This window comes from Heterocephalus glaber, unplaced genomic scaffold (genome assembly GCF_053883595.1).
Source record: "Heterocephalus glaber isolate CG9 unplaced genomic scaffold, H.glaber_assembly_v1.0 deba00001553, whole genome shotgun sequence".
Classification (NCBI taxonomy): Eukaryota; Metazoa; Chordata; class Mammalia; order Rodentia; family Bathyergidae; genus Heterocephalus; species Heterocephalus glaber.
Genome location: NW_028258344.1, coordinates 5,683,634 through 5,705,796, shown reverse-complemented (window position 1 = coordinate 5,705,796; position 22,163 = coordinate 5,683,634). Strand labels below are relative to the sequence as shown.

Here is a 22,163-nt window from a genome sequence, read left to right as displayed (position 1 = left end):
AGTCAGCAGAATTGAGCTCAAGCAAAGGTAATTTTATCCATAAAAAATCACTTCCAGCTTCTTTCACCACAGCAACTTTAAGAGGGATTTATTTTTGACTATTAAATAGCAAATACATTATGGTTAGTATGCAATACTTCATCTTCATTCAAATTTCCCTCAGGGCTCCTAAGTGGTAAATAGATGATTGTTGCTTGTTATTTAAATGCCAATTCATAGAGAAACTCAGATCGCTTGAATTGCTGATTCGTAGGGGAAATCGATGCCACAAGAGACTATATGCTTCATATGATTCTCCACGCCAGTCCATGCTTAAACTCACAACATTCTGGTGTCTCTTAGAGAAGGAAGCATGGGGGGAAGGAACACAGAGGTCATTCAGTGCAAAACTTTTTGGTGGATGTTAAATTTTACTTTACTAAAAAAATGTGTTTGGTCTGTAAATTTGCAATAAGCAACTATAATAATGTCATAATAACTTAAGAGAAAGCATTAACCTCAGTAGGAATAATTTATAGTGAAGAATTATTGGTTCCTTACTACCCATCCCAAACTGTGTGGAGCACATTTATATGTGCTACCTTATGTATGACTTAGGACAACATTAAAAAGGTACCATCAGAATATTATCCTACATTTCCAGATAAGGAAACGTTGCCAACTTTGAGTGGTTAAAACTTGCCCAGGTTCAGATCTCAGTTAAGAGGCTATGTAGAGTTTAAATCCAGACCTACTAGGTCTTGTGGTTCAGTCTCTTCTCTTTCTCTTCTACATTGCTTTTCTATTGGCTTATTTAAACTCTGTGCATTGGTAAAACATGGACTATTGACCATCCTCACATGGACTTTTGAGTATTCATATGCTTGCAAATTCAGATAAAGTAGTAACTATTTCCTAAGTACATATCTCCATAAATCCAAGTTACAGCTTCCTATTCTTGTTTTAGCTGCATGTGTTTGAAAGTTGTCATTTAAAGAGAAAGTTGTTATTAGAATAGAATGAAGAAGTTTTGTTGTTGTTACCATTGCTGTTGATTTGTTTAGTTTTTGGATGATGGGAATTGAACCCAGGGCCTTGTACATGCTAGACAAAATTATACCAATGAGCTACATCCTAATCCCTTATACAAGTACTCTTAATGAACAAGTATTCTTTACTACCTCTCAGGAAGTACTGAAAATCAAACCACCTAGTCCATATTGGTTCTGCCTTAGTGAGGAGCACTGTATTTTTTTTTTCAATATAGAAGTACTCATTGTAACATTGCCATATTCTGAAAGAAACTTGAGATAATTGGGAATTTACTTATATTTAAACGTATTTCTTGCTCTAATCACTAAAAATACATCAATTTTCAATGTAAAAAACTACCAATAACCTGCCTCCCAAACAAAAGAGGGGATTCTATCAGAACAAGATAAGACAAAGTCATCAAATTTGTTTGTGGTACTGCTCCTTTCCACCAACTCATTTTTCCCAGGAGCATTGCAAATTTATATATCCCAGCCATTCATTACCTCCATGAGACCATATGGCTAAGATCTGGAGAACAGAATATAAGTGAAAGTAAGGTCTACAATTTCCAGACTCAGAGATAAAATAGCTGTGCATCTTCCATGCTTTCTTTCCCTTTCCCACGTGGCTGAAACTGAAGAACTCCAAAGCCCTAAGAGATGATAGAACCACAGAATAGAAGTAACCTCCACTGTTCATGTGCCTCTTGATTCTCCAATTCACAGTCCTTGACAAAAGCATCATCTTCCATAGAAGCATCTCCACTCAACTCATCTGCTTCTTGTTTTTTACCTTTGCCTTTGGTTGGTTTCTTGTTTGGAGTATCAGTTGAAACAGTTAATTCAATATTATCTGGCTCGCACACGAACAAGATGAAAGTAATGAAATAAAAGATTCTGAAGAATGTGGTGAAAATGAAGAAGAAAATGCATATTCCAAGGAGTTACTTTCTGCTGAAGAGAACACGAGAGCTCATGAAATAATAGACGCAGAAGCAATAGAAGATGTAGAAAAAAAGGACATCACAAGTCAGGACGTTGAAGCTCAAGAAGGTGAAGATGATACCTGTCTAACAGTCCAAGATGGTGAGGAAGAGGAAAATGAGAAAGATATAGTAGGTTCTGGTGATGGTACACAGGAAGTATCTAGACCTCTTCCTTCAGAAGGGAACCTAGCTGAAGCTGATCACACAGCTCATGAAGAGATGCAAGCTAATGTGACTGTGAAAGAAGCTGAGGATGACAACATCTCGGTCACAATCCAGGCTGAAGATGCCATCACTCTGGATTTTGATGGTGATGACCTCCTAGAAACAGGTAAAAATGTGAAAATTACAGATTCTGAAGCAAGTGAGCCAAAAGATGGGCAGGACATCATTGCACAGAGCCCAGAGAAGGAAACCAAGTATTATGAGATGAATGTGAACCTTAAAAATGGTAAGAAGGAAGACTTTGTGAAGGGTGATCCTGTCGAGAAGGAAGCCAGAGAAAGTTCTAAGCAAGCAGAATCTGGAGACAAAGAAAAGGATACTTTGAAGAAAGGGCCCTCATCTATTGGGGCCTGTGGTCAAGCAAAGAGCTCTTTAAAGGAATCTAAAGACAGCAAGACATCATCTAAAAATGACAAAGGAAGTACAAGTAGTACTAGTGGTAGCAGTGGAAGCTCAACTAAAAATATCTGGGTTAGTAGACTTTCTTCTAATACCAAAGCTGCTGATTTGAAGAATCTCTTTGGCAAATATGCAAAGGTGCTAAGTGCAAAGGTGTTTACAAATGCTCAAAGTTCTGGGGCAAAATGCTATGGTATTGTCACTATGTCTTCAAGCACAGAGGTGTCCAGATGTGTTGCACATCTTCATCGAACTGAACTGCATGGCCAGCTGATTTCTGAGGAGAAGGTTAAAGGTGATCCTTCTAAGAAAGAAATGAAGAAAGAAAATGGTGAAGAGTAGTTCAAGAAGTTCCGGAGATAAAAAGAATACGAGTGATAGAAGTAGCAAGACACAAACCTCTGTCAAGAAAGAAGAGAAGAGATTATCTGAAAAATCTGAGAAAAAAGAAAGCAAGGATACTAAGAAAATGGAAAGTAAAGAAGAGAAGAATGATAATGGAACAAGTGGCCAGACTTCAGAATCGAGTAAAAAAAAATGAAGAAAAGAAACGAATAAGTTCAAAGAGTCCAGGACATATGGTAATAGTAGACCAAGCTAAGGGAGATCATTGCAGGCCACCAAGAAGAGGAAGATATGAGAAAATTCATGCAAGAAGCAAGGAAAAGGAGAGAGCTAGCCTGGATAAAAAGAGGGACAAAGACTACAGAAGGAAAGAGATCTTGCCTTTTGAAAAGATGAAGGAACAGAGATTGAGAGAACATTTAGTTTGTTTTGAAAGAATGAGAGGAGCAATGGAACTTCAAAGACAAGAGATTGCAGAAAGAGCTTGGAGAGTGAGAACGAATTAGAATAATTCCTCAACAGGAAAAATGGGAACGCTTACAGAGAGAGAGAGAGAGAGAGAGAGAGAGAGAGAGAGAGAGAGAGAGAGAGAGAGAGAGAGAGCGCCTAGAAATTGAAAGGCAAAAACTAGAGAGAGAATGGAAAGTGAACGCTTGGAAAGGGAACACATTCGTACTGAACAGGAATAGCTTAAGGAAGTCGTAAGGATTGTTCAAGAATGAGAGGAACTCAGAAGGCGGCAACAGCTTCCTTAAGAACAAGAAAAAAGGAATTCTCTGAAATGCCCACGTGATGTAGATCATAGGCGAGATGATCCTTACTGGAGCGAGAGTAAAAGTTGTCTCTGGATACAGATGCCCGATTCAGCCATGGCTCCGACTACTCTCGCCGACAGAACAGATTTAATGACTTTGATCACCGGGAGAGGGGCAGATTTCCTGACAGCTCAGCCGTACAGTCTTCCTCTTTTGATAGGCGGGAACGCTTTGTTGGTCAGAGTGAAGGGAAAAAAACACGGCCAACTGCAGGAAGAGACGATCCCAGCTTTGAGAGATACCCCCAACATTTCAGTGATTCAAGAAGAAATGAGCCGCCTCCTCCACGAAACGAACTTAGACACAGACAGAAGAGATGTGCGAGGGGAGCAAGAGGAGAGGAAAGCAGTGATCATGCAGGACAGGCCCGACATGGTGCCCCCGAGACACCCCCGGGAGGCCCCAACCCTTCCAGACCCGCCTCCTGGAAGGGCGAAGGGAGCCTGTCTGCTGACAAGCGGGACTCAAGAGTTGAAAGGCCGGAGCGCTCTGGCAGGGACGTGGCAGGACACTGTGAGAGGGGCTCCTCCTGGGAGTCAAAGTAATGCTTCTGAGTATGGCAGCCCAGAGAGCGACAGAGGAGTCACCTCAGACCGGGCAGTGGAGCCCAGCACTACCCAGAAGAACGACACGTGGTTGATCACCATGGACGGGACACAAGTGGACCAAGGGAAGAGTGGCATGGTCCACCTACTCAAGGGCCTGCTGCATGACCCGAGGCGAATGGGCTACGGCCGGGCAGGCGCAGGCATGATGAGCCAGCGCTCCAGTAATGCATCTCCAGTTAATAGAATTGTACAGATCGAGGGCAGTTCCATGCCAGAAGTGGCTCTGGATTTAGGCCTTATAAGTGTGGACCTCCACGGCGATTTCGAAAATGAGCTCTCTGCCGTGGTTTCAAGATAATTTATTGAAATCTCCTATAAACTTTATTTGACTACTTAAGAAGAGGACCCTCTGACCTGCCAGAGAGTTCTGTCAGACTTTTTATTTTCTTTTATAAAAGAATTTAACATGATTGCTTTTCTCAATTTTAGAGAAGATGTTTAAATATTTCTGTTGTAATTTTTAATAGTTCTTTGTGTCATTCAACTTGACTTTCTTGCAGCACCAATACACATTTGAAAAGATGGGAGCCGAAGCCATTTTGTTGAAGGTTGTGTGAATATGAGGCATAGTTTGCAGCTGTGTGGTAGTGGGTAACTTGCAGCATTGGCTCTGTGGTGCCAGGCTCTGGACGTTGCTCTTGTCACCAAGCATCGTCGGCCTCCATTTTGAAGGCTGTCTAAGCTTAAAAAGTCTGCTGTCTAATTTTTAGAGAGTAAGATTGTTCCTTGCATTTCTGAGTATTTTGTAACCTATTTTTGAAGAAGATACTGTTACATTAAGTGCATCTGTGTAACCTGGTTAAAAAATGTAATCTTTTTTGAAATAAACCTTCACATTCTGTAATAAAAACAAAAAAACAAAAAAACACAGGCCTCCAAAGAGAAAGAATCTTAAAAGAGCCAAATAAGAGCAGAGGAACTGAGTCTCTCCTGAGGAATAAATCTATTTTTCCTCTCCAACCCCTGCATTGCCCTACAGAGTTTTGATGGCACCCACACTTGTCTGAGATTAGGATGGAACATATCCCCTCACATAGAAGGACACACACTGAGCACTGATTTGGTGTCACCCTCAGGGCAGGATCCTGGCAGTAGCAAACCCCAGAAAGATGTCTGGCAGGTCTTTTGGACAAGGGATGCAAGAAACAGTCAGGCCTGAATTCATTTGAGGCTGCACTGGGTCCTCACCATGTTGAGTCACTTCACTCATGCAGAGAGTACTACTGCCTGCTCCCTGTATAGGAGTTTGCTGCTTGGCTGGAGGTTTATAAAAACATGCCTTGGCTAAGCATGGTAGCACACACTTGTAATCCCAACTACTTGGGGGGGGGCTGAGGCAGGAGGATTGCAAGTTCAAGTCTAGAATGGGCAACTTAGTGAGATCTTATCACAAAATAAAAATGGCTGGAGATGTACCTCAGTGATAGAACACCCCTGGGTTCAGTTCCCTGTCACAAAAATCAAAACAAACGAACAACCAAAACCACACAGTGTTCTTTGGGGCAGAGGGTTTATTTTCCCTTCCCCTTTGAACAATCCTCCTGGAGGGAAATGCTAATTACCATGATTTGATCATTATACATTATATATATATACTGAATGATCACACCGTATTCCATAAATATGCTCAGTAGTGTCAATTAAAAAATAAAAATTTCTTCCAAGAAATTACCTCACATATCTTTCTGCTCATCTGTCTGCCATTATGGATGGGCATATATTGCCTTGTAAACATTTCACTTTCCAAAGAATATTCTTGATAAATCACTATACAACTACTCCAGTAGGCCCATGAAATTTACCATTTGATTTAAGCATCTCTGGAGAAAGGATGTATTCATATGTCTATGATTCCTAAAGGGGTCTGCAAAAGAATTTAACAGGAATGTCGACTTTACTACAGTCTTGACACACTAATTTGTGTGTTTCATTGGTCTCAGTGTTGTTTCAGGGACATAACTTAAATAGTAAAACCACTTCCTAATACGTGTCAACCATTATAAACATCTGAGTAATTTTTGGCATGCGAAGAGAATTGATAGTGAAAAACAAAGCAAGGGAAATATGATTTAGAAATGATGGCAGAAAAAGCAATGGCCCATTGGTAGGACTCATGAAATTTTAATTTCTACTCCTTGTGCTTTTAACTCAGCTATGAGAATGTTTGGGAACTTGAGGGTTGAAGAAGAGAAGATTATTACTAATAAAATGAAAGATTTTTATTCACCACCAGTATTATAATATACCTTAGAAAAGAGGGCATTGGTGGTTTGTGGTAGTAACACAAATTTTCATAAGTGTTTGTAGTTTTATACTAGCACAAAAAATACTATATTTGTTGAAAATTATACCATCAAGCTATTCTATTTCAGATTAGAGGCTTTCACAATTAGTTATTAACTTTAAGAAAATGCTTTCAGATATGATTGCTCACACGCACACACACACACACACACACACACACACACACCCTACATATTTCTCTGCTAAATAACATCATCAGGGAACATCTCAGTAACTATAAGGGGAAGAATGTGTCTTTTTCCAACAGGACAATTCAAATTTCCAGTCTTAGCCACATGACCTCCATGAAGTACTTATATAAGAAATGAGAAATCCATTAATTTAAGGGAAAGCCTCTTAAAAAATATACAGTACATTCAAGGTCCCTTTTCCACATGCCATAATATTGTCATCCTTTCCTATTTCATGTTACCATTTTATTCACTAGCTGTGGTATTGTAATTGAATGTTTGGGCAAGAAAAGGTTTCATTTTGCTCTTTCTCTCCTCTTCCTCTCACACATATGCACAGACCTCAGCACACAGTTGATATATGTCAGTATTTTTTAGATTTTTTCTTCCTTAGTTATCAATGGACCTCCCAAAAGAGCTGAATGCACTCAAATTTACTGAAAATAATTCAAAAATTGGCATTTTCGGATGGCAGACTCAGCTGTGATTTACGGCGTGCTACCTGAGGATTAATGACAAATTTCCAACTTCTCTGACATTGGCAAATCCATCTGCCCTGGAGAACAGATGCATTCATACACCTGCAAAAGATTTGTTCTTTTGTCCTAGTTTCTCTCTTGCTAAAATAAGCCTCCACTCTCAGTCTACCATCCACTGGTTTTGCTTATTCTTTTTGAGAGCAGATGTGGAGCTATGGCTGGTGCACGTTCTGTGTGCTGCCTGAGCAGGGGATGGGAAACATTGAAGATCCTGTTTGTGGGGCTCTTCTGAGCAGGAGGACTGGAGTGGGAGACAGGTGCTAATGGCAACCACCTCCTGCTACAGAATTTCAACTAGCTCTGGTCTTCTAATCCTGTGAGCAGAAAACAGGTATTTATGGATCCTTTGAAAATGTAACGTTGTATTGCAGCCATAGAACTTTTGCTGCTACTTGCAGGTGGCTTTTGGTGAGTTACTTTTTACTTTTTTTAAAAAAATGTATTTGATTACATCCATTTTCAGGAGTTAGTATACATACATAACACGTTAACTCTTTTTGCTTCCCCATTTCCCTCCCAAGCCTAATCTCTCTGAGCCTGCTTTCCTCCTAGTGAAATTCTGCAGGAAACTGTGTGAGTTCAGCAGGTCAGAGTGTATAAACCCACAGTGCCCAGCTATTGGAATACACCCGACAGACCCCTCTCCTGAGCCTTTATTCATGGTGCCCCCTTTCCGTGAAAGTGAATCTAGGTATGGCCACGTGATCAGGCCATGTCTGCACTGTGATCCTTGTGTCTTGTCCCTACCCTTGTTTATTCCACACTTGTCAATGAGAGCTGTGCCATGGACTGTGTGCCCCAGGGCTGGTCCTCACTGACCTTCCCCAAAGCCACCTGCAGGCCCCAAAGGGAAAGAAAGCCTCCTCCTCAGCCCTGGCAGCATTTTTCCATTTCCCAATCTTACTACCCAAAGCCACCTGTAAGGACAGGAGTGTGACTCTTCCTCCTGACCACATCACCCAGCACCTATGGGCCTGAGCAACCCTTTGTCTCTCAGCCTCAGGTAGTTCTCTGCTTTGTATTCTTGCTGTTCCCTAGCTTGCCTCATTCTCCTTATTGGGCTTTGTGATTTCCCGTCACCCATCGGGCTAGCCAAATCCCTGTATTACATTGAAGTGCTTCTGTTTTAAATACTTCCAGTGGTTTTTTTTTTCCTAGTTGGGCCCCAACCAATGTATAGATTCTGTTACCAACACCACTGAATGTTAGCTTCTGGGCTGGAAACTCAGAGTATGGGACTTAAAAGCAATGGATTCATAGACTTCCCAGGTAAATGAACATAATACTTTGCAGGGCCAAGATGACTTCAAGAACCTGATGAACATGGCTGTCACATAGCACAGAAGACAGGGAGGGCTGTTCAGGGGGATCTTCTGTCAAAGCTGGATCTGGGTTGAACAGGGAGCAAGACTCCCACAGGCAGGGCCAGTGACAGCTCCAGGGCCTGAGAGTAAAGCAGGGGTTTTTTTCAGAAACATGTGATTAATGTTCTGTGTTGTATGAGGGGGCAGGATGTTTGATCTGGAAACTCAACTGGCCATCACGGCTTCTGTGTGCTCCTTGCTATGTGCACACAACCACCGGCAGACCCCAAATGGAAAGAGAGCCTCCTCATCACCCCGGCAGCACTTTTCCATTTCCCAATCTTATTGCACTTGCAATAAGGACAGAAAGCATTATTCCAATGCTCCAAGATTCACCCTCTTCCCTTACACTGGTCCTCTGTATGGCTCCCCATCCCCACCCACCCTCTTTCTAAAGAGAAAGAGTATCTCGCTCCTGGGTTGGCTCTACACTTTTCTTTGTAGTGCAGACTTGGGGTAACAGGTGAAAGAGGGAATAATTAAAGAGGCCAGGAAGGCTGAGCAAGTCTGCACTGAGAGGAGAGACGGGAGATATCCAGAAAGTAGGTGTGACTGGGTCTGGGGACAGCAATAGCGAATGGAGAACGGCAGGCTGCAGAGGAGAAAAGGGGCCAAGAGCATGGGGGCCTCAGAAAAAGTGCTCCATGAAGTTAGCTGCTGAATGTGGTGACATCTCCTTTAAAATTCCATAGGAAATGCAGTCTGATTCAAAATTATTGTTAGTGGCTGGGCTGTACTTAAAAAAATGTTTTACTTATACCAGGCTCCAAAGATATCTGAAGTTTACTTTATACATTGTCTGATTTATATGATTAACACCTTAAATGACACTCTCCTGTTCTCTCATTGTTTCAAATGTGCTGTCTTTCTAGCTAGGCAGAAAGCTGCTGATATTGCTCGTTTATTTATTTGTTCACATAATAAGCAGTGATGGAAGATCTGCTGCATACCAGGCTCAGTGTAAGGCTCCATGCTGCACACAAGAAGATCAAAGTCTACAGAAAGAGATGAAAAACCAAATATCCATTAGTCCATGTGGTCAATGTAAGAATAGAAATAAGGACATGAGATGAGCAGAGGGAGAGTGCTCCTGGTAAATACTGTACCTACTGCAGAGCTAGGCACAAAATACATACTCAATCATGAGGCAAACACAGGAGAAGAGAGTGCCAGGGCTACAGACCAAGCACAGGGATATGGCAGCACCCACTGACGGGGGTCCGAGGCGACACTGCATGCCCTTACACATGCACCAGCCCTGTCGATCATCATGCTAAGTGGCATGAGCATACACTACTTCATGATGGGACTGGGATGGGCAGAGATATTGACACATCTGGCAGAGCTCTTCATTCTGTTCTATTCTACTCTGTTCTCTTCTACTCTATTCTATGTTATTTTTGTGGGACTGGAGCTCAAATACAGGGCCTGAGGCAAGACAGGCAAGTGCTCTAATGCTAAGCTATGTCCACAGCCTCATGAGCTCACTATTATTAAGAAAATGTCACTGTATTGAGGAAAATAATACAAATGCAAAGGTACAATTAGCAAATAATATAAGTCCATATACAATAAAGTGCAAAATCATAAACTAGAATTAACCATGGGCAGTTGTAATTATTTGTTAAATAAGCCTTTCCTACATCAAAGAACTCATGCAACAGAATTAAGTACTCAAAGTCATGTTTTGAATATACTAAGATGACACTATGGGCTGCCCAATAGAAAGTGTGTGTGTAGGAATGAGAAAGCGGTGTTCATTGACCATATCGTGGTTGGTCTTATTTTTCCTCAGATGGAGTAGAAGAGAGAAAGAGTATGAGATGGAAGTTGATCAGACTCCTCCATTTATATGCCCTGTGGTCCCTTCTCATGGAGCCAGATTCTGAGTCAGAATGAACTTTCAGGCTACAGGTACACTCTACATCCACAAAAATGTGTTCACAGCTCTACAGGGTCAGAGATAGCAAATGATGGTATTCTAGTAACTTAAAACTCTAACTTTATGCAAAATGGTGTTATGTAGCAGTCGAGAAAAGAAATGAGGTCTAGCTTGTGTACTGTGATTGCACCTCAGACAGGACCCCATCTAACAGGCAGAGCTATCTACTCTCTTCCACGCTTCCACCCCAGGCACCAGCCCACATCAAAAATGACCACTGCCTATTCTAATTACAAAAATTTTAGACTCAACATTTAAAGTTTTGATTTTATTCTTCCAATTAAATTGCAGCTTTTTGGGCTAGGGAGAAGGGTACCAAGGAGTGACTACTAATAGGCACAGAGTTCTTTATTATGCTGATGAAAGTAGAAATAGAAATCTGAAATTAGATAGTGGCAACAGTTGCACAACTCTGAATATACTCAAGTATACTATTTGTGCCCTTTGAATGGATACATTTTGTGATCTTTGAATCTCATCTCAATAAAGCTGTTTTCTAAAATGTTCAGACTTAATGAGATCCATTATAACCCATACATTATAATCCAAAATTCCAAAATAGAGTTCATTGTGCATAGTGTAATAGATTAACTTTATTCTTGAAAATAAGGGGATTTACATTACATCTCATGCAAATAATGACCTTGGAATAGAGAAAAAATTATTCTTTCAAAATGAGAAAGCAATTCAAACAGGAGATCAGCATGTAAATGAGCCTGAGATCATCAACCTGGAACTGAAAATATTTCCTATATTAGAGAATAGGCAGGTGGACTATTGGTTCATTTGGTCTTTCAAACAACAAAAATTTATTGAGAAAACTGAATAGCACCTCTCTCATCACTGGTTAAATCACAGAGTACCAGAATGGTTTGAAATTTTCTAAGACCACTTGAATATGTTATACAGCGGGCTGGATCCACGTATATGTCCTCCTACAGTAGGGCTCTGGGGATATCTCAGATGAATATCGAGGGAGAGTAATACAGCAATAGCACAAATGGGTTCATCTTGACCACAAATTCTGATAATTCAGGAATAGAAAAATTAGAGTTCTTTCCTGGAAAAAGTGATTCCCTAAACATTTATGGCTCAGCATTCTATCATTTCACTTCACTATCTCCCTGGAACTCACTGTAAACTTCTATAGACTGCAGCCAATGGGCAACTGGTTCCTAGAGGCCTATGCTATCAAGAAAGGGACCAATAGGCATATGTGATTATGGAACAAATGAAATGTGTCTGTCCAAACTGAGTTGTATTATAAGTGTAAAACATCCAATGAATTTTGAAGACTTAGTTCAAAAAAATCTAAAATGTATCTTTAATATTTAAAAATATTTATTGCATGTTGAAATGATAATAACTTGAGCAAAAAACATGTTCACTTCCTCCAAAAAACTTACCTATCCTTTCCCTCAGGGTGGACAATAAGAGGTAATTATGCTGGTTAATCTTAATTGTCAACTTCACTGGATTAAGGGGCTCTGGAGATGTGCTAGGGTCATGGGGTGCTATATCCACCAGTGGGTTAATCCACTGATGAGCAGTGCTCAATACACCATTAGGAGGTTGGGCCCAGTTGGAGAATGTGGGTCACTGCAGCATGCCTTTGCAGGGAATAATCTCCCCTGGCTCTCTTCTCATGTTCTCTGCTTCCGAGCCATGATGAAGAAAGAAGCTTTGGTCTACCACACCCTTCCACCATGATGTGTCTGTTTTAGAGCCAGTTGACCATGGGCTGAGACCTCTGAAACCATGAGACAACATAAACATTCCCCCCTTTAAATTGTGTGTGCTGAGTATTTGTCCCAGCAACAGGAAATTGACTAATGCAGCAGTCAACTTGGTTTAAGAGAAGTTCCTTGGTGAAGATGACAAAGAATGAGGACAAAAGAAGTGAAGAGAGGGAGAAGTGTGGCAAGCCCCTAGTTGTTTTTAACTGTTGTCATAATAAGGCAGAAACTATGAGGGTCAGGTAGGAGATGTTGATCTAAAAGTTGATTTACCTCTTCATTCTGAATTTTTTTTTTGTACTGGAGATCAAACTCAGGACCTTGCACTTGCGAGGCAGGCAGTGGCACCACTGAACTGAATCCCCAGCCCTTCATTCTGAAATTTTAACATAGTTTTCTAATCAAGATTTCTTTCTTGAAAAGGAATCCCAGCTGCTGGTAGGGGGATTGTATAGCTGGAAGCAAGGGTTGACTCTTTCATGACGCTAATAAAATTGCTGCTGCTAAGTACAAGCCCAATTTGAGGCATTGGAGAGGTGATTCAAATAAGTAGGAAGGATCAAAAGCTTTTGGAACTCTTTGCCTAGATACAATAATTTTCAAATATTTTTATATCCATGTGGATAAATAGCTCATAGGATGCAGAAAGAGATGACTGTATTTGGACTGCATAAAAGGTAGGAATATAATTTTTAGTATTATATGATTATAATTTCTATATGCATTTTCTTTATGTCAATAATCCCAGTTAAAGAAAACCCAAAGTTTGCCAGAGGAACTGATATGTGCAAGTTCTTACCCATCATCTATTCAATAAGACTCTCTGTGTCTAGACATATTGGAGATACAAAGACTGTATAGTCTCCTTCAGAGAGACACAGTTTGGTGAGTAAATAACACAAGGAAAATAGAGCAATTTTCTAAAGCTATAATTGTGATATTTTATGTACTAGTAGATTTAAGAGAACATGAACATTTTTATAAGCAATTAAAAGCAAGCCTATACACACACACACACACACACACACACACATAAACACACTACTATTACATAGTTAAAGCTTCTGTTGTTACATGACAGTAGATGATTTATCTGCTAATCATCACTTATTTATGGAAGTCACTTTAAGCTATTTTGAGTTTTGTGTGTTTGCCTGTGTTCTTTATTGCCAGGGATGTAAAAAAAACAGAATAGGAATCAGTCCTTTTAGTGCTCTATGAAAGGACATCCAAGGAAAATTCTGGGCTTTGCTTACAACTCTCAGTATGCTGAAGGCCCACTGCATGGATGAACATAAAACTTTTGTGAAATAAAAGGATTAACTGAGTGTCACTGATAATAATAATAATATAATAGACAATTTAGGAAGGTAGAGGAATGACTATAGCTGAAAACTTCTGGAGAAAGCTTGTGAATGAATTTCTTCATAAGTCCTTCCATTATGATAGAGAATTCAACAGTTATATCTGTGTATAACACAGTGTACAGGTAGCTTTATGCGCTGTGTATACATGCATGGTCGGTGCAGATTTAAAAGAAATAAGAACATATAAGATGGTCAGTGTTCAAGAGCCTCACATAATAATCTTATAAAATCTCAAACATTTCTTATCTCTGAAGATTATTTTCTGTTCATAAATTAGACACTTTTGTTAAATAAGGAACACTGTTATTCCCATTTTAGGAAATCAATCATGTTAATCCTTTGATATTTTCTCATTACATTTTCATCTTAGATTATTTCACTCTTATCTGAGAGACATTAGGTTTTGCTTGTATGTGTGTATGTGTGTGTGTTGGTGGCCAATAAATAGGCTTGATAATGTAACACTGTACAAAATCTATGTGGGCAGTACCTATATACCCATTTGTTAGAATTTGATGCATAGACATAAGTTTTCAATGTTTCCACACAGGTTTATACTTGTAAACTTATTTTTTGATGTATCATTGGTTTGATTTAGGACACATTCCCTGTTAACAGTTATTCCCTCACTGATATGTGTTTTTAAGTACAATTATATAACACTGTCCAGTGACATTTGGAAGATATTTTATAATTAGGTGAGAAAATAAACCAGATGTCCCTGTAGAGAGAAATCCCTATAAACTATTTCTATACTTGTCCTGCCCTAGAAAAGATGTAAATGCCATAATTTGTTTTGGGAAAGCTAATGAGCATCATTAGTTTAAAGTGTTCTTTGAATTGATAATTTTCTATCTATCTGAAGAATGTTTTAGCATTAATAAACTCTGCTGAAGTTAAAGCAATGAGACTCTGATGAGAATGAGTGTCAGGATTTTATGAAAGAATGAAGAACTAAGAGCCCGGTCCTTATGTGACAAACCTGAGACAGTGGACCAGTGGGAAGGTAGGGGCTTCCTCTGCAAGGCAGAGCTACCGAAGAGAGGGTGAGGGGATAGCACAGTGCGAGGCACACTGTGCTCCTTTCCATAATGCACTTGGTCCTCACAGTTCCTTACGAAGAACCATCAGTGGATGCTGGAGGCCAGTGACACCCAATATTTCATCCACTCAGCTCTCTTTCTCAAGCATTTCCAGCAGGAGGATAGTCCACCAGGGACTGGGGTGGGAGGAAGCATGACAGGTGGTGTGGGCCTATCTTTGTCTCATTTTTCTTCTTTAAATGTTTTTGACTGTTTCAATGAACTCATGAGAGGAGGTCAGCGTAGATGCCTGATCAGCAGGTCTCCTCTGCCTTTACTCTTTTAATCAGTCTTCCGGAGCATGGACAGCTAGTAGGAACTTTAACGATGCTGTTCAGTTATGGAGAGTCCCTATATGATTGAGTCAGTATTTTACTTTTATCCCATCTCTTGTTCTCCTGCTGAAAATATAGATGATTCCTCATTGGAACTTCTGCAGTTTGTGTTTTCAGGTGAAAAGTTAAACACTAGGTATAAATTAGGCTTTTAAAAGAAAACAGTCAAAGCAATTAGCCAAAACAACTGAGACTAACAGGAAGAAAGCTTAGTTAAGGTAATTATTTTTTACCATAGTAAATTACACTGATTCATTTTCTCTTCTTTGTAATGTTGAATATAATCTCTGATTGTACGTTTACTCATATTTGTCTTATTATTTTCTAGTCTAGACCCCAGTCCCCATAGTAGAGAGGTCACATGAATTTTAGCCTCTGCAAACACAGCATTCTAGTCAATTTCTAGCATGCAAAAGGGACTCAGTAAATGGCCATTAAATGACTGAATTTATATTATTTTTGCAGGTATTTAGTCTCCTGTTTCACACATATGTATGTTCATTGACTTTAGTTCAGATTATTAAAAGATCCTTGAAGTTTTTATTCCTTGCTGCTAATTAGAAAGTTAAACATAATCTGCTTTATTACTGAGGTTCTTTATAATTAGGTGACTGAAAGTTGCTCTTCAAAAGTTGATTGAAAAGGCTCTTCAAAAGAAGCAAAGATCAAGCTGGCAAAAATAATCTCATACTCCAAACTGAGGTAGAATCATCAAGCTCATACTATTTCCCAAGCATAACAGTCCTCTTTCATTATTTGAACAGATTCTTGACTAAAGCTCAACATTTCCAGAGGTGAGTCTGGTGTTTCAATCTGTGTATTCACAGCAGGAAGAAGCATGGTGAGACCCTTGCCTCATGAAGGAGTTTACCTTAACTGGGTCCTTCCATTCCACTACAGAATGAAGGCATCCTAGTGTGACTGAACAGGAATAAAGTAGCATTAGGCTGTCTCTCCATGTTTAACTACAAACCTTGGCTTCTAACATGAACAGCCTGCAATAGCATGTCCTTTTGTTTTGTTTCCAGAGAAAGAAACACATATTGACTTATGGACCATTGGTCCTATAATGAACTGGAACTCATTCGGCATCCTGCTGTGCTGGAATCTATATCCACTGGAGTTGAGCCTGTCTGCTGTGAGCCTAGGAATGGTTTCAGCTCGGTAATCACAAATTGAGAAATGTGCAGCCTTTTCATAGTATCAGGGTATTACAGTTAGCTTAGTTTGGAAATACACCAAATTTACCTCAGCAATAGTTAGAACTGCTTTCATCAGAATCCTCCAGCTAAGGCTGCTCACCCTTGTGTGGGGAGGATCACCCTACCCTGAGAGGACCTCAACAGATACTTAGCTCTAGAGTAGTACTGTTTTATGTATGTCTTCACTCCAAAGAGTATTAGTTTCTACCACCTCCTCACCAAGCCACCCTGTTCATCACTACAATCGCTATTTGGTAGGTGTTACCAGAGAGATGCTTGGTGTCATAGGTGTATATTTACAACTCTTCAGTACAAAATTTAAGCAGTGACACCCAGCTGGGGTATGTTGAAGCAATCAGTCCTAGGCATCCTTCTACTGGTTTTTAATATTTCAAAGAATCTGCCTCAGGATGGAATTTGAATCCCAACAAAAATACCAACCACTTCAAAAAATAGGCAAAAATAATCCTACATTGGATATTAGATTTAATTTCTATTTGTCTCAACTTGTATACTATTTTGCATATTTTTGAGTATTCAATGTAAGAATAAAGATTAATAAACATGATTCTTCAAATAATATTTCAAAGCTTATTTTAAATCAATATAGAATGTTTACTATATGGTAGATCCTCTGTTATACATGCTTTTGTAAGCATATTGATTAACTCTCATAATAATACCATAAAAGACAATATTATTAGTTCTATGTGTGCATGACAAAATTGAAGCCTAGAGAAGTTAACTAACTTATCAAGAGAACTACACTATATGCTTTGGAGCCAGGGTTTGAATCCAGGCAGTCTGGCTCCAGGGTTCCTATGTTGAATTTGATTTCCATGAAATAAAAGGGAAGAAAGTTATTGAAAGTTATTAGAGAATAATATTCAGCTTTAAGGGTTCCAGACTTGTATAAATAACAGATTACTTGCCCCTAACATTACCAGGACAATACTGACATGCTTATTTAGCAGTACCAGTATGTAAACAGCAAATATCAAGAGGTTGAGAAATTTAATCTTAGAAGCTTTATCTTTGAAGTCATTCTTGGGCACTTTGGACATTACATCTTTAACAGAAGGTTTGAAGATGTGTAGGTAAGTTCAAAATATGGAGTGCAGAAGTATCTATAATGAAGTCATGCCAAAAGAACCGGTAAGGATATGGAGACCTAAAGAAAGATAAAGGGTAAAGTTAAAGCATTCACTATAACAAATCAGCTGCTTCCAGAGGTAGTATTTCCTGGGGAAAGTCACAAAGAGTTGTGTTAAACTATAGTAATGTAAGAAAGTAAAAGAGAGGTCAGATTTCTAATTCAGCTTTGGAGTTCCTTAGCCTGGTGAAACCAGTACAGGTCCTTTGCTGCCTGCCTACGCTGTATCAGCAATTTTTCTCTCATTGCTTATTCAAATGCATCCTCAAAACTCTTAAAGAAAATTCCCTACTCCCTCCCCATTATTTTTTTTCTGATTTTCACTACAATAGTACTTAACTAAATGGTCTGTATTTGTGGTCTTTTTTTGTCTTTGTACCTTTACTTGTTCCTCTTTAAATTTACTGATTTACTCATTAATGCACCTAACATCACTACCGTATCATCCCATATTTATGGATCAATCATTCTGTATCAGGCAGTACACATGGATCTGAAAGCAACTGTGGGGGCAAAGTGGCACTGGTGCTCTTTCTCTTCAGTCCCTCGGTCCTCATGTCACCCACCCATGCATACCCTGTTAGGGCCAGGCAAATGGAACAACTCTGCAATCCATGAAACAAAATTCTGTACTTCATTTGTATTCCATCAACTCAATCATTCACTCAGTTGATCTCTTATTAATGCTAAGAAGAGGAAGCCAGATGATCACATTCTCAAATTACTTGATAGTATTACATAGCTGCAAGGGTGCTGACTATAGTTTGCCCAGCTTTTCTTGGCTCTCGTTTTATTTACTTCTCAAAAGTAGGTTAATATACCTAATCAATATATTTTGTACAAATAAAATTTCTCTATATTTATTTATCTATGTCTGTGTGAGCAAAAAGAAAGAGATGAATATATGTTGACTATGTACTTTGCCTGTGTTAGGAGGGTGGTAAAAAAGTAGATAAGGGAGAAAATCATCTTTGCCTTTATTCAGCTGTTCTAGGTAACAAAGGCTAGCACCTGTTTCATTAGGTAAAATAAACATACATTATAGTTCAAAAATATCATACAAAAAGAAGGAAAAAAACGGAATCAAGCTTTTCTAACTAGGAAGGGGTGGAGGTGTGGAAGGGCATGAAGGGGAATGGGAAAAAACAACTAAGCTATATCATGTACAGGTACAAATTCCCAATGATGAATGTGATCATACATAATGAATCCCTAAAATGTCCCAATAAAGTTAATTTTAAAAATCAAACAAAACTACTCAAATTTTTTAAAAAATGAAAATATCTCAGGCTGAGCTTAGGTAATCTTTATTTTTAAGGTTGAAGAAATTGAGAGTCTGCTCTGGTGACGGGCTCAGGAGAAAGCAGAGCAAGGTTCCATCTCCAATCTTTTGGTTGGAAAAACAGTGAAATTTTCTTCCCATGGCAGCTGTTTTCTTTCCAAAGAATAAATACATCATAGCTTATTAGGATTTAGGGCAGTGTACCAAAGCAAAATAAAATTCTCCAGGACTAAGAAAGAAGACATCTTGGCAGACCAGTTGACTTTTGTTGGATGTCAGCCATCAAGCAGATTGATGGCTAGGGTCTTCATGGATTTTCTCCTGACTTGAGACATCATCTCGGACAGTAGTGGTGAACCTATGGCATGCATGCTATTGTGTTTTCCTTTTAAGATAAAAGATGTTAATAGATGAGTTGTTTTTTGTAAACTAAAACCTCTGTATTCAGGCTTAATTTCAGTGTTGGCACTTTGCAATAAATAAGTGAGTTTTGAGTTGTAGTATGGGCACTCATCTCTGAAAGTTTCACCATCACTGCTCTAAGACCTCCTGACTATCTTTCATCAAATGGCTCTCAGGCCATGGTATTCAGCATAAGGAAGTGGGATGAGGATGACTCTTATTTGTAGGTATGAATGACTATGGCTTGTGAGCATACAGAGTCAGGAAACGTCTTAAGATATTTTTCTACCTAGTTCTCTGTTTTCAATATAGTTTTTTTTTTCATATTTGCAGCCAGTGAAAAGTTATATGCTGAAAGTCTTAACCTGTGTCATGGAAGTCTTTTGGAAAGGAAGAGAGATGTTATAGTGGTGACTCCCTGTACTGGTCAAAGAAATTAAGAGCATTTGGAATTGATGAACCAGCATTCTGGAACTTGAAGCAGGCTGGGCAGAAAAGCAGAAAGTACAACAGGTATAGCCACTATTAACCTAGAATTTACATGGTTTAATCTCTGCTTGATATCACATTTAAACAAAACTCTTGCTGTCAGGAAACAGCAATTCTGAAATATAGTGTTTCTCAAAACACACAAGCACATGCTCACACATGCAGTGGCAGGAGTGGGGGAGTGGGGGAGTGGGGACACTTTCTTAATGATCAGCCTTCTTCTTAATTTTATGTTTAGAGAGAGAATGTTCATTCCATTCCTGCACCAACTGCAAAACAAAGTTTCTTTTCTATCTCCAGTCTGTCTCTTCCTGACATCACTCATGGTTTCCAGTTTCCCTCTTGTCATTGACACTCTTCATATGCCACATGTGCCCTCAGATCATCTTATCCTTCTCACCCTGAGTCATCACCATTGAACAATTTCTTCCCTGCCACACCATGGAGAGTAGCTTGCACTTTGTCATTCTCTTAACAATCAGCCCCATCTTACCTTGTCCAAATCTCCTTCCACCCACCACAGACTCAGCAGAATTTTCTACCTCTTAAGACATAATTTCACCTTAAAACCTGATGTATGGAAAAAATAGATCATTGTAAATAATCAAAAAAGTGGAGGGACTGGGGATTTAGCTCAGTGGTACCATGCCTGCTTCGCAAGCACAAGGTCCTTCGTTCGATCCCTGCCACCAAAAAAAAAGTGGAATTACTTCAGCTGAGACTGGATTAAGAAAGGTTTCCAGGACTACTTGAGCTGTCTCTTTCCCATTATTGCATCCCTAGGTAGAAGCTGTGTCAGCTGATTACATGTTGGAGACCTACTCTTTCTGATGACAGTAGTTTTCAATATACAGGGATGTGGGACTAAATAGAACCTCACATAAATATTTCATATTTTTCAAGATAGCAAAAATGGAGAAGAATAAAGGTCTGGACACAAGTGCCAAATTATCTTGCAATGAAGCAATGCAAAATTTAGTATTTTTCTCATCTATTATTTCTGATGTATATTTTACGCATCAGAATATCTATATACTCTACCTATCTATCTACCTATTTTTCTCTATATATTTTATTCAAATTGTACTTTTTATAAAACCAGTGCTGAAATCCAGAAGAAAAAAATGATAATAGACAAATATTTCTCCTGCTAATAAATGTGTAATTCTCAGTTTCCTTATCTAGATCCAAAGTAGTAATTGCTCATCTCAGGAATTAAGCAAAACAGAAAGACCCTTATTTCTTATTTTCTTCTTTTACAAGTTCCATAGCCTTGTTATTCAAGGGCATATCTCTACCTCTGCAGGCTGCTGGGTTCCTCTTGGGCAAGTGTCCTCTGGGAAACTTCAGGCAGCTTACATGCAGCAATAAAACATTCCTGCATTTGTGCTTTGGGTGTGTGTTGCAGGGGATTCATCAGGTTTTGTTTTGTGTTCGTTGGGGTCTAGCTAGGGGTTCTATAACTCTTTCTGATAGTGTATACCTATGTGTGGACAAAATCTAGGAAGATGGAAAATGGAAATATTTCTTCCTGTACATCACTGTATTGTTTTGTGCACCTTTTGGAATCACTCAGCTCCCCTCTTCTTCATTAAAACATGGATGCCTCATCTTCTTAAGCAAGAGGACAGGGGGTCACTCATTGGATATAGTTTACATTTTTGGGGAACAAACAGCATGAAACAGACACTGGCACCCATGGAAGGTACCGAGTTCCTCTGAGATTCCTGAGATTCTGCTACTCTGATATTGGTCTCACAGCTCTGTGATCCCATTAACAATCGCACAAGCATTTTTGATGAACAGGAGAGAAAATCTATGGAATGGGTGATTATTTTGACATGTCTGAAAGTTCTACATATTGATAGAATTTAGCTATCACCATTGGAAAGACAACTGAGAATTCTCTAGTGTCCATTTCTTTTTCTATTTTACTCTATTTTCCCAGATAATGTTCCAGCTGATACTTATACTGTAAAATAAAGAGATGAAAAAGCTGATAGTAATGCAGCCATCAATGCTGTGAGCTCAGGGCACGTGCCTAGCTTTCGGATTGGGACCATGCTGGGTTATCACTAGGGCTACCACTCCCAAGGCGCCCTCCTTTGCTCTTGCCTTCCAGAAAGCGTTAACAAGCAAAAATGAATACACAGAATGGGCCTGTGTGAAGTGACCATGCCTGTGAGAGCAGAGAAATGCAGAGAGATGGGATTTGGGAGGGAGGTCTCAGAATATAGATGAGGCAAGAACCAGGGAGGATAATTAAGCGCAAACCTTGGGCCTTCACCAGAATGCATGGCAACCTGCTGTTTTCTCAGACTGGGAATCTTCGGTTAACAATTCTCAATCCTTCAAGTGGTGCCTACCTTCTGCCTCCCTCTGGGGGCTTTCAGCAGGTTATGGAG

The 22,163-nt window shown here is 39.4% G+C and overlaps 1 protein-coding gene and 1 pseudogene across 1 annotated transcript in view; one reads left to right on the top strand and one right to left on the bottom strand.

The window, feature by feature from the left end:
* Positions 1-22,163, bottom strand: part of Clvs1 (clavesin 1) — a 247,551-nt gene that overhangs the window by 72,931 nt on the left and 152,457 nt on the right. The window lies entirely within an intron of this gene.
* LOC106009186 (SAFB-like transcription modulator pseudogene) lies at positions 1,877-4,664 on the top strand (annotated as a pseudogene).